Genomic DNA, 10,220 nt, shown 5'->3' with positions numbered 1-10,220 from the left:
GTGTCAAAAAGATTGCAACACAATTGGGTTCAATTAGTTGTTTGTTTTAATGATTAAAATCCCCCTTTCAGTCATCTAGGAGATCAGGGCTTGGCTTAAACCACAGCTTTCTTCTCCCCTCAGCACACAGACAATTAGCCAACAGACTTCCAATAATATTTATGTTTAAGGTATTGCCTAGGCCTAAAGGCTATAGAGATGAATAAGAGACAGTCCATAGACTGAGAGGAGCACTAGCACTTGTGGCTGTGGAAGAGCAAGGGAGATGGTCCCAGTCCCAGTCGAGGATCAGTCCTAGGAAAGTGCCTAGCACTTGCAGGTGTAGGGAAGCAGGGGCCCTTCCTGGGTAAAGATGAGAGTGCAGACCAGGAGAGCAGTGACGACACATCTCCCTGGATCACACCACTTTGGAAGATCTGAAAACTTGTAAGCCCCCTTCCTTCCCCCTCCAACCCAAACTCCTCTAAAAACAGAAGAATGAAAAATCCTGAAACTTGGCACAATGCCTTCCCATCCCCAGTTGAGCAGAGTCCAAATTTAAGTTCAAAGTAAAAAAAATAGGTTGGGAAAATGTTACAAAAACAACAACCAAAAGAACTTCACCATAAAAAGCTACTATGGTGGCAGGGAAGACCAGACTCAGAAGAAGACAACAATGTGAAAACAACTACAAACAAAGCCCCCCAAAATAAATGCTAATTGGGCCCAAGCCCAAAAAGAATTCCTAGAAATGTTAAAGAAAGAGATAAGACTGACAGAGGGAAATGAGGAAAAGAAATGAGTGATGAAAGAACATTATGAAAAGAGAATTAAAAGCTTGGTAAAAGAGGCACAAAAGAAATACTGAAGAAAACATCTTAAAAAACAAAATTGGCCAAATGGTAAAAGAGGCATAAAAATTCACTGAAGAAAACAACTCCTTAAAAACCAGAATTGACCAAATGGAAAAAGAGGGACAAAGCTCACTAAAGAAAATAATTCCTTAAAAATTAGAATTGGGCAAGTGAAAGCTAATGACCCCATGAGACATCAAGAAACAATAACAAAGTCAAAAGAATGAAAATATAGAAGAAAATGTTAAATGTCTCATTGGAAAAACAACTGACCTTGAAAATAGATAGAGAGAGATAATTTTAAAATTATTGAACTACCTGAAAGCCAGGATCAAAAAAAAGAACCTAGACATTGTATTTCAAGAAATTATAAAGAAAAACTTCCCTGATGTCTTAGATCCAATGGGCAAAATAGAAATTGAAAGACTCTACCAATCACCTCCTGAAAGAGATCCCCAAATGAAAATTCCCAGGAATATTACAGCCAAATTCCAGAGTTCCCAGGTCAAGGACAAACTATTGCAAGTAGCCAGAAAGGAACTATTCAAACATCATGGAACTATTGTCAGGATCACATATGATTTAGCAGCTTCCGTGTTAAAGCAGTGGAGGGCTTGGAATATGATATTCCAAAAGGCAGAGGGGCTAGGATTATAACCAAGAATAGCCTACCTAAGCAAAATGATATATAATTCTTTGGGAAAAAATGGATATTTAATGAAATAGAAGACTTTCCAGCATTCCTGATGAAAAGACCAGAGCTGAATAGAAATTTAATATTCAAACACAAGACTCGAGAGGAGCATAAAAAGGTAAACATGAAAGAGTAATCATAAAACACTCAGTAAAACTAAATTGTTTACATTTCTATGTAGGAAGATGATATATGCAACTCCCAAGAACAGGGTAGTTAGAAGGAGTCTACATGGACAGAGGGTATGAGTGTGAGTAATGTTGGGATGACCTAAAAAAAATGAAGGGGTGAGAAACAAAGAACTGGCAAAAGGGGGAAGGGAGAGGTAGAATGGAGAAAATTTTTTCATATAAAAGAGGATTGTAAGGAAGAGGTTCATAGTGGAGTGGAAAATGCTTGAACCTTACCCTCATTGGAAATGGCTCAAAAAGAAAAGGAAAAAAAAATACACACACACACACACACTCAGCTGGGTATATAAATTTAACTTACCCAACAGAGAAATAAAAGGGGAAGGGGATAAGAGTTATGGGGGTGGGGAAGATAACAAAAGCAAGGGCAGATTAAGGGAGGTCGTGGTCAGAAGCAAAACAGCCTTTTGAGGAGGGACAGGATACAAAGAGAGAATAAACAGAAGAAAATAGGGTGAAGAGAAAGACACAGTAATCATAACTGTGAATGTGAATGGGATAAGCTGACCCATAAAATGAAAGTGGATAACAGAAGGGATTGAAAACCAAAATCCAATAATATGTTGTTTATGAGAGAAACACTTGAAACAGAAAGGTATACAGAGTTAAAACAAAGTATTGGAACTATATCTATTTTTTTTTTAAAGTAATTGGGGTTAAGTAACTTGCTCAAGGTTACACGGTCAGTTATTTGTGGGTGTGGTGCTAAGTATCTGAGCCCGGATTTGATTCCCAGGTCATCCCAACACTGGAGCCAGTGCTCTTACTCGCTGTGCTACCTGGCCATCCCCAATATCTATTTTTTACTTCAGCTGAAATAAAAAAGGTAGAAGTCACAATCATGATCTCAGACAAAGCAAAAGCAAAAACAGATCTAATTAAAAGAGATCTAGGAAACTACATTTTGCTAAAAGGTACCATAGACAATAGAATAATATAAAAAAAAATTTTACAGAAAGTTTCTCTGATTAAGGCCTCATTTCTCAAATATATAGGGAATTGAGTCTAATTTATAAAAATAACAGCCATTTCCCAATTACAAATGGTCAAAGGATATGTTGTTCAGTCATTTTAGCTTCATTCTGAGAAAGGATCCATAGGCTTCATCAAAATGTCAAAGAGGTCCATGACCCAAAAATAGGTTAAGAACTATGCTTAAGTTACATAAAAGTGGTACAATGGAAAGAGTATCGAAAGAGTATTGGGTCATATGACCCAAGTTCAAATCCTCATTCTGTTCCTTATCCTCTTACAAATCCTGCCTTTTGAGGATTAGCTTTTTGCTCCTTAGTCAAGGTTATAACTTAACCTCTCTGGGCCTCAGTTTTCTCATCTGTGAAATAAAAGGAAATGGACTTGCTGACTTTTGACATCCCTTCTAGTTTAGGAGTTATGATCCTGAGACTGGATAATTTATAAGATCCATTCCAACTCTATCTCTAGGATCTTGTGTTGTTATTGTTAATTATTATTAATTATATTTCTTGGTTGCCAGGATTTTGGCATAAAGTCCAATTTTTTAAGACTGGGAGAGGATGGAAAATTAGGGATGTAAAGAGTCAGATTGAAAGATAGTCCAGGGGCGGCCAGGTAGCACAGCGAGTAAGAGCACTGGCTCCAGTGTTGAGAAGACCTGGATCAAATCTGGGCTCAGATATTCAGCACCACAGCCAGAAATAACTGGCCGTGTAACCTTGAGCAAGTTACTTAACCCCGATTGCTTTAAAAAAAAAAAAAGATAGTCCAGAATCCATAAGCATACCAGTTATCTCATTAAGTTATTAGCAACAAAGATAATCATACTATATAAATAATATCTTGTGTATATATGTATTGTTGTTTAGTCATTTTCAGTTGTGTCCAACTCTATGTGACCCTATTTGGGGTTTTCTTAGCAAAGATACTAGAGCGGTGTGCTATTTTCTTCTCCAGCTCATTTTACAGATGAGGAGCTCAGGAAAACAGGGTTAAGTGACTTGCCCAGGGTCCCATGACTAGTAAGTGTCTGAGGCCAGATTTGAACTAAAAAAAAAATGAGTCTTCCTTACTTCAGGCCCAGAACTCCATCCACTGCACCACCCAGCTGCATCAAAGGATATGAACTGACAGTTTTCAGAAGAAGAAATCAAAGCTATTTTTAGTCATATGAAAAAATTCTCTAAATCACTATTGATTAAAGTAATACAAATTAAAACAATTTTGAGGTACCACCTCACACCTATCAGAAATGACAAATGCTGAAGGGAATCAGGAAAAATAGGTACACCAATAAACTGTTGGTGGAGTAGTGAACTCATCCAACCATTCTGGAGAACTCTGCCCAAAGGGCCATAAAACTGTGCATACCCTTTGACCCAGCAATACCACCAATAGGTCTGTACCCCAAAGAGATCAAAGAAAAAATGAAAAGGATATATATGTACAAAATAATTATAGCGGTCCTTTTTTGTGGTAGCAAAGAATTGAAAATTGAGGGGATGGTCAAAGGTTGGGGAATGACCAAGTTGTGGCATATAATTGCAATGGCATACTTTTGTGCTATAAGAAACAAGTGAGGTGGTTTCAGGGGAAAAAAAACCCATGGCAAGACAGTGAGAAGGACTGGGATATCATTATGCACAGTAATAGCAATGTTGTAATAATGTAATAATGATCAACTATGAAAGACATGGCTACTCTGATCAATACAATGATCCAAGACAATTACAAAAGATTCATGATTAAAAAATGCTATCCACCTCCAGAGAGACAACTGATGAACTCTGAGTGTAAATTTAAGAATAATTTCCTTGAGAGGGAGTCAAGATGGTGGAGTAGAAACAGGACTTCTGCAGGGCTCTGGCTTCCACTTCCCCCAATTCATGTAAAAAATGACTCTAGACAAACTTTGGAGTTACAGAACCCACAAAATGACACAGAGAAGCTAACCTCCCACTGAAGACAGCCCAGCAGGATGGCAGGAAGGAGCCAGTGCAGTGCTCTGGGAGCCAACCCCAGCCCTGCCCGAGCTGAAGTTTTAGCCTCAGAGTGGCCTGACCAGCCACCAGCTGGAGGGACTTCAGATCACCAGCAGCAGTGGTGGTTTCCAGAATTATCAACCCATAGATGCCAAAGACAAAGTGAGAGGTCAGTGTAGACTTTGCAGGAACAGGGAGTTTGGGAGTGCAATCCAGCCTTTGCCCCCAGGGTGAGAAGCAGCTGAGGCTCCACAGAGTGCAGCTGCTGTCATGTGGCTGCTTCAGAGCTCCTGGTCGGCAGATTATAGGGGGACCAAGCAACCAGTCTGAGGGGTAATCCCTCTTCCTTTAACCTGCTTGGATCTGGATTGCTGTCTAAGGTGGAAGTCCTGGGGTGGATGAACAGTCTACCAGAGCATGTGGAGGGTTCAGAGAAGGCACCCAACTAATAGCTCTGGCAGCTGTGAAAACCCCAGTGTTTGGGATAAAGCTCCCGTTTCTTGTAGCAGAGTGCTACTGTGGCAAAAGGCTCAAAAGTCAAATAATTGAGTGGCAACATGAGCAAGCAAAGGAAGCAAAGCAAACAGAGCAATCCTACATTAGACTCCTATTTTGGGGACAAAAAGGATCAAAGCATAGAACGGGAGGAAAACAGTGAAGTCAGAACTCCTGCACCAAAAGCTTCCAAGAAAAATACGAGCTGGTTACAGGGCACAGAGGACCCTAAGAAGGATTTTGAAAACCAAATAAGAGAAGTGGAGGAAAAATTGGGAAGAGAAATGAGAATGATGCAAGAAAATTATGAAATGAGAGTCAACAACCTGACTGAAGGAAATAATACCTTAAAAAATAGACTAACTCAAATGGCAAAAGAGGCTCAAAAAAGGCAATGAGGACAAGAATGCCTTAAAAGCCGAATTTGCCAGATGGAAAAAGAATCTCAAAAGCCCACTGAAGAGAATCATTCCTTCAGAATTAGATTGGAGTGAATAGAAGCTAGTGACTTTATGAGAAATCAAGATACTATTAAGCAGATCCAAACAAATGGAAGGCAATGTGAAATATCTCATTGGGAAAACCACTGATCTGGAAAATAGATCTAGGAGAGATAATTTAATAGATAATTTAAAAGATAATTATTGGACTACCAGAAAGCTATGATCAAAAAAAGAACCTAGAAATCATCCTTCAAGAAATTCTCAAGGAAAAATGCCCTGATGTTTTAGAACCAGAGGGCAAAATAGAGGTTGAAAGAATCCATTGATCACCTCCTGAAAAAGATCCCAAAAAGAAAACTCCTAGGAATATTATAGCCAGGTTCTGTAATTCCTAGATCAAGGAGAAAATATTACAAGCAGCCAGGAAGAAACAATTTGAATACTGTGGAAACACAATCAGGATAACCCAGGATCTGGCAGCTTCTACACTGAGGGATTGAAGGGCTTGGAATATGATATTCTGGAGGTCAAAGGAGCTGGGATTGAAACCAAGAATCACCTACCCAGCAAAACTGAGCATCATGTTTCAGGGGAAAATTTGGTCATTCGGTGGAATAGAGGGCTTTCAAACATTTTTTTTTTTTTTTTGCTTTTTAGAGGACAGTTGTGACTTGCCCAAGGTCACATGGCTAGTAAGTGTCAAATGTCTGAGGCTGGATTTGAACTCAGATCCTCCTGACTCCAGGGCTGGTGATCTACTCACTATGCCACCTAGCCACCCCCCTTTCAAGCATTCTTGATGAAAAAAAGAGTTGAATAGAAAATTTGACATTCAGATACAAGAAGCAAGAGATGCATGAGAAGGTAAACAGGGAAAAGAAATCATAAGGAACTTATCAAAGTTGAACTACTTATATTCCTACATGAGAAAATGATAATTGTCACTTATGAAACTTTTCTCAGTATGAGAATAGTTGAAGGGAATAGAAATGTGTATATATACATATATATATAGTATATATCCATATATATATCTATATAGGAGGGTATATGGGTGTATGAATACATATGTGTGTGTATATATGTGTACAGGTATACATAGAGGGCACAGGACCAATTTAACAGGAAGAGATGATACTTAAAAGATGAAACAAAGGTGAGAGAGAAATATAATGAGAGGAGATGGAAAGAGACAGAATGGGGTAAATTATCTCGTATAGAAGAGGCAAGGGAAAACTGTTACAATAGAGGGGGAAGAACAGGAAGGAAAAAGGGAATGAGTCAACCTTATTCACATTGAATTTGGCTTAGGGAGGGAATGACATACACACTAAATAGGGTATGTCACCCTACAGGAGAGTAGGGGGGAAGGGGAAGAGAGGGGATATAATGGAAGGGAGGACAGGCTGGGGTGGGGGAGGGAAGTTGGACAGCACACACTTTTGAAAAGGTGTAGGATCAAAGTAGAGAATAGAACAAGTGGGGGGTGGGATAGGAAGAAGGTAAATATAGTCAGTCTTTTACAATATATCCACTATGGAAATGTTTTGCATGGCTACACATGTACAACCTATATTGAATTGCTTATCTTCCCAGTGAAGGTGGTTGACAAGGGAGGAAGGGAAAGAATCTGGAATTCAAAGTTTTAAAATCAGATATTTTAAAATATATTATCATCATTATTATTATTATTTTACATGTAACTGGGAAATAAGATATACAGGCACTGGAGCATAGAGATTCACCATGCCCTACTGGAAAGTTGGAGGGAGGATGGGGGAAGATATGGGAGAGAGCAGATTGGGGGAGGGGACATTCAGTGGGATCACTATTTTGGGGTGATGGGAAAAATGGGAAGAAAATTTGTAACTCAAAATCTTGTGGAAATAAAAGATGTAAACTAAAACAATTTTTAAAAAAATTAAAAAAATAATTTTCTTGCTTTGTTTTTTGGATGATATCCCTATATGGAAATAACTTTTGCAAGATTTCACATTTATAAATTAATTGATATCATTTAGCTAGCCTTCTCAGTGGGTGGGGGAAGCATAAGAGGGAGAGAATTTGGAACTCAAGATTTAAAAAGAAAGGAATGTTAAAATAAATAATAATTAAAAAAAATTAAAAAACAACAACCATAAAGGAGGGGTTGGAGTGGGCTGGCCTCTGGGGTGCCTCTAAATCTAAGATACTGTTGTCAAAATACTAAGAGACACCCTGTGTTTCAAAGCTAAGGCCCAGAAAGTAAGTTGTGTGGTGAACTTAGCATAACAACAATCCTTTTCATTCACCCTCTGGCAAAATCATGTAATTATTGTATTGCTTTGACCAGCACAGGTGTTCTCTGAGCTCGGACAAGCACCAGACAAATACTCATGTTCTGGTCATGAAGTCCTGCTATGAATTGAACTTGTTTCATTGTTGCTGTTACCCCTCATTGTCAAGGCTACAGCTCACTGCATAGTCATTGGTATAACAATGAGATCTCCCCACACTGCCTTGGGTCCCCCTATTAGGGACAAGGCCCTAGCATCTGTGTCTAATTTCCCTCCTTGCCTGCAGGCTATTTCCCTCTCTTTGAAATGAAATTCCTGTTTGATTCCTTAGTCTCCTCTCTCTAGCCTGCTCTGGTTGGTTCTGGATATCCACAAGTTAGAAGCAGGTTCCACCTAGGTGATATTGTGGAGGAGATTAACAGATCCAAACTTCTCCTTCCCAACATTTGAAAGTAATCTGAGGGTGACAAACAAATGGAGTTTGCAGAGTGTGTAAATAAAGAGAGATGCTCAGTCTTGAAAGACTAGGCTCTCTGGTATATTTATTGGCTATGGCAACCCTTCTGTTAGAGTTTAATTGTGCATACCTACTGCTTTTTGTCTCCTTCTGTTTTCCCTTTTGCGGTACCTTGTGCCTGAAAATCTCTTAAGGCGTGAACTGTTGCCCAGAGATGGGACTATTTGAATTGAGCACCTGCCCTCATTTCTTGACTTGCAACTTGCAGTGACTCAAAAATAGAAAACTAGGCCTTAGTTAAATAATACCAGCCCTGTGATGCAACAAAAGGGTCTTTAGTTTCTAACTGGCTACCTTGGCTAGGACTAAGAGAAATATGAGACTTGTGGCCCAACACCTGGCATTCCACATATTAATAAGAATTCTTCAGACAGACTTCTGGGAGCCAAGATAGTAGAGTAAGCAGTAAGTCACTCTTACTCTCCCTTATTGACCTCTAAAAACCCAGAAAATATGCCCCAGGAAATCCTGGAACAGTGGAGCTAGTAGAAAAAATGGGGAGAAGCATTCTATTAACCCAGGAGACTTGGGGGTATCAGCAAGAAAGGTCTTCTTTACTCTAGTGGAAGGGGAGTGCATTCCAGGACTGGAGGTATCCCAGCAAGCCCCACCTCAGCAAACTAGTGGGAGATCCTGAGTCCCAGGGTGGTGGAGCAGGCAAGTGCCAACACTAGGAACCTCCCCTCCCCGCCCCCACCCCACATGCCTTGGCACAGCCAGGGGAACCTGTAGACTCCAAATTGGAGAACCACCATGTGCACTGGTGGGGAACCATCCTCCAGCACCTGAACCTCCCTGTGCTTCAGCACAGCTCCAGGAGGGCAAGCATGCTCTAGCAGCCAAAGCCCCATGAGCTTCAGCACAGCCCTGGCCAAATAGGTGTCCTCCAGTTATAAAACCTCCATGTGCTTCAGCACAGCCCTGGGTGAACAGGCATCCTTCAGTGGCCAGACCTTCTTGCTCCACCCTGTGCATGTTCAGGGCTTCAGTACAGCCCTGGGAAAACACAGGAAAACCCCTAGTGGCCTCAGTGTACTCCAGACACCACCACTAGGACCCCAGCTCAGCACCCAGTAAGCTGCCATACCCCTATAGCCTCCAGTTGCCAGCACCTGATGCCCCAACACACAAACCCAGTGACCAGGTCCCTGGCCCCCAGCACAAGAAGCTTGGGAAAGTGCCCCCTGTGCTCCAGCAGAGAGCTCAACTTTAAAAATCAGGAATTAGGCAAACATCATGAGCAAAAAGCAGAACTTGACACTGACCATAGATTCTTTCTATGGGGACAGGGAAGACCAAAACACAAATTCAGAAGAGGACAGCATTGTCAATATACCTACATTTGAAACCTCAAAGGGAAATATGAACTGGTCTCAAGCCCCAAAAGCCTTCTTGGAAGAGCTCAAGAAGGATTTTAAAAGGCAAATAAGAGAGGAAGAAGAAAAATTGGGAATAAAAATGAGAGGTATGCAAGAGAGAGTCAACAGCTTGGGAACAGAAGGACAAAAATTGACTGTAGAAAACAACTTCTTAAAAAATACAACCGGCCAAATGGGAAAAGTCTACTAAAGAAAAGGACTCCCGGGCAGCTAGGTGGTGCAGTGAGGAAAGCGCTGGCCCTGGAGTCAGGAGGACCCAAGTTCGGTTCCGGCCTCAGACACTTAACACCCACACTCACACACATACAAAAAAAAATACTAGCCGTGTAACCTTGGGCAAGTGACTTAACCCCAATTGCCCTCCAAAAGGCAAAAAGAAAGAAAGAAAAAAGAAAGAAAGAAAGAAAGAAAGAAAGAAAGAAAGAAAGAAAGAAA

The sequence above is a fragment of the Petaurus breviceps genome, unplaced genomic scaffold, assembly GCF_028583685.1.
Source record: "Petaurus breviceps papuanus isolate PSGF00001 unplaced genomic scaffold, PetGlider_PUasm1.0 77, whole genome shotgun sequence".
In the NCBI taxonomy this organism is placed as follows: Eukaryota; Metazoa; Chordata; class Mammalia; order Diprotodontia; family Petauridae; genus Petaurus; species Petaurus breviceps.
This window is presented reverse-complemented; position numbering follows the sequence as displayed.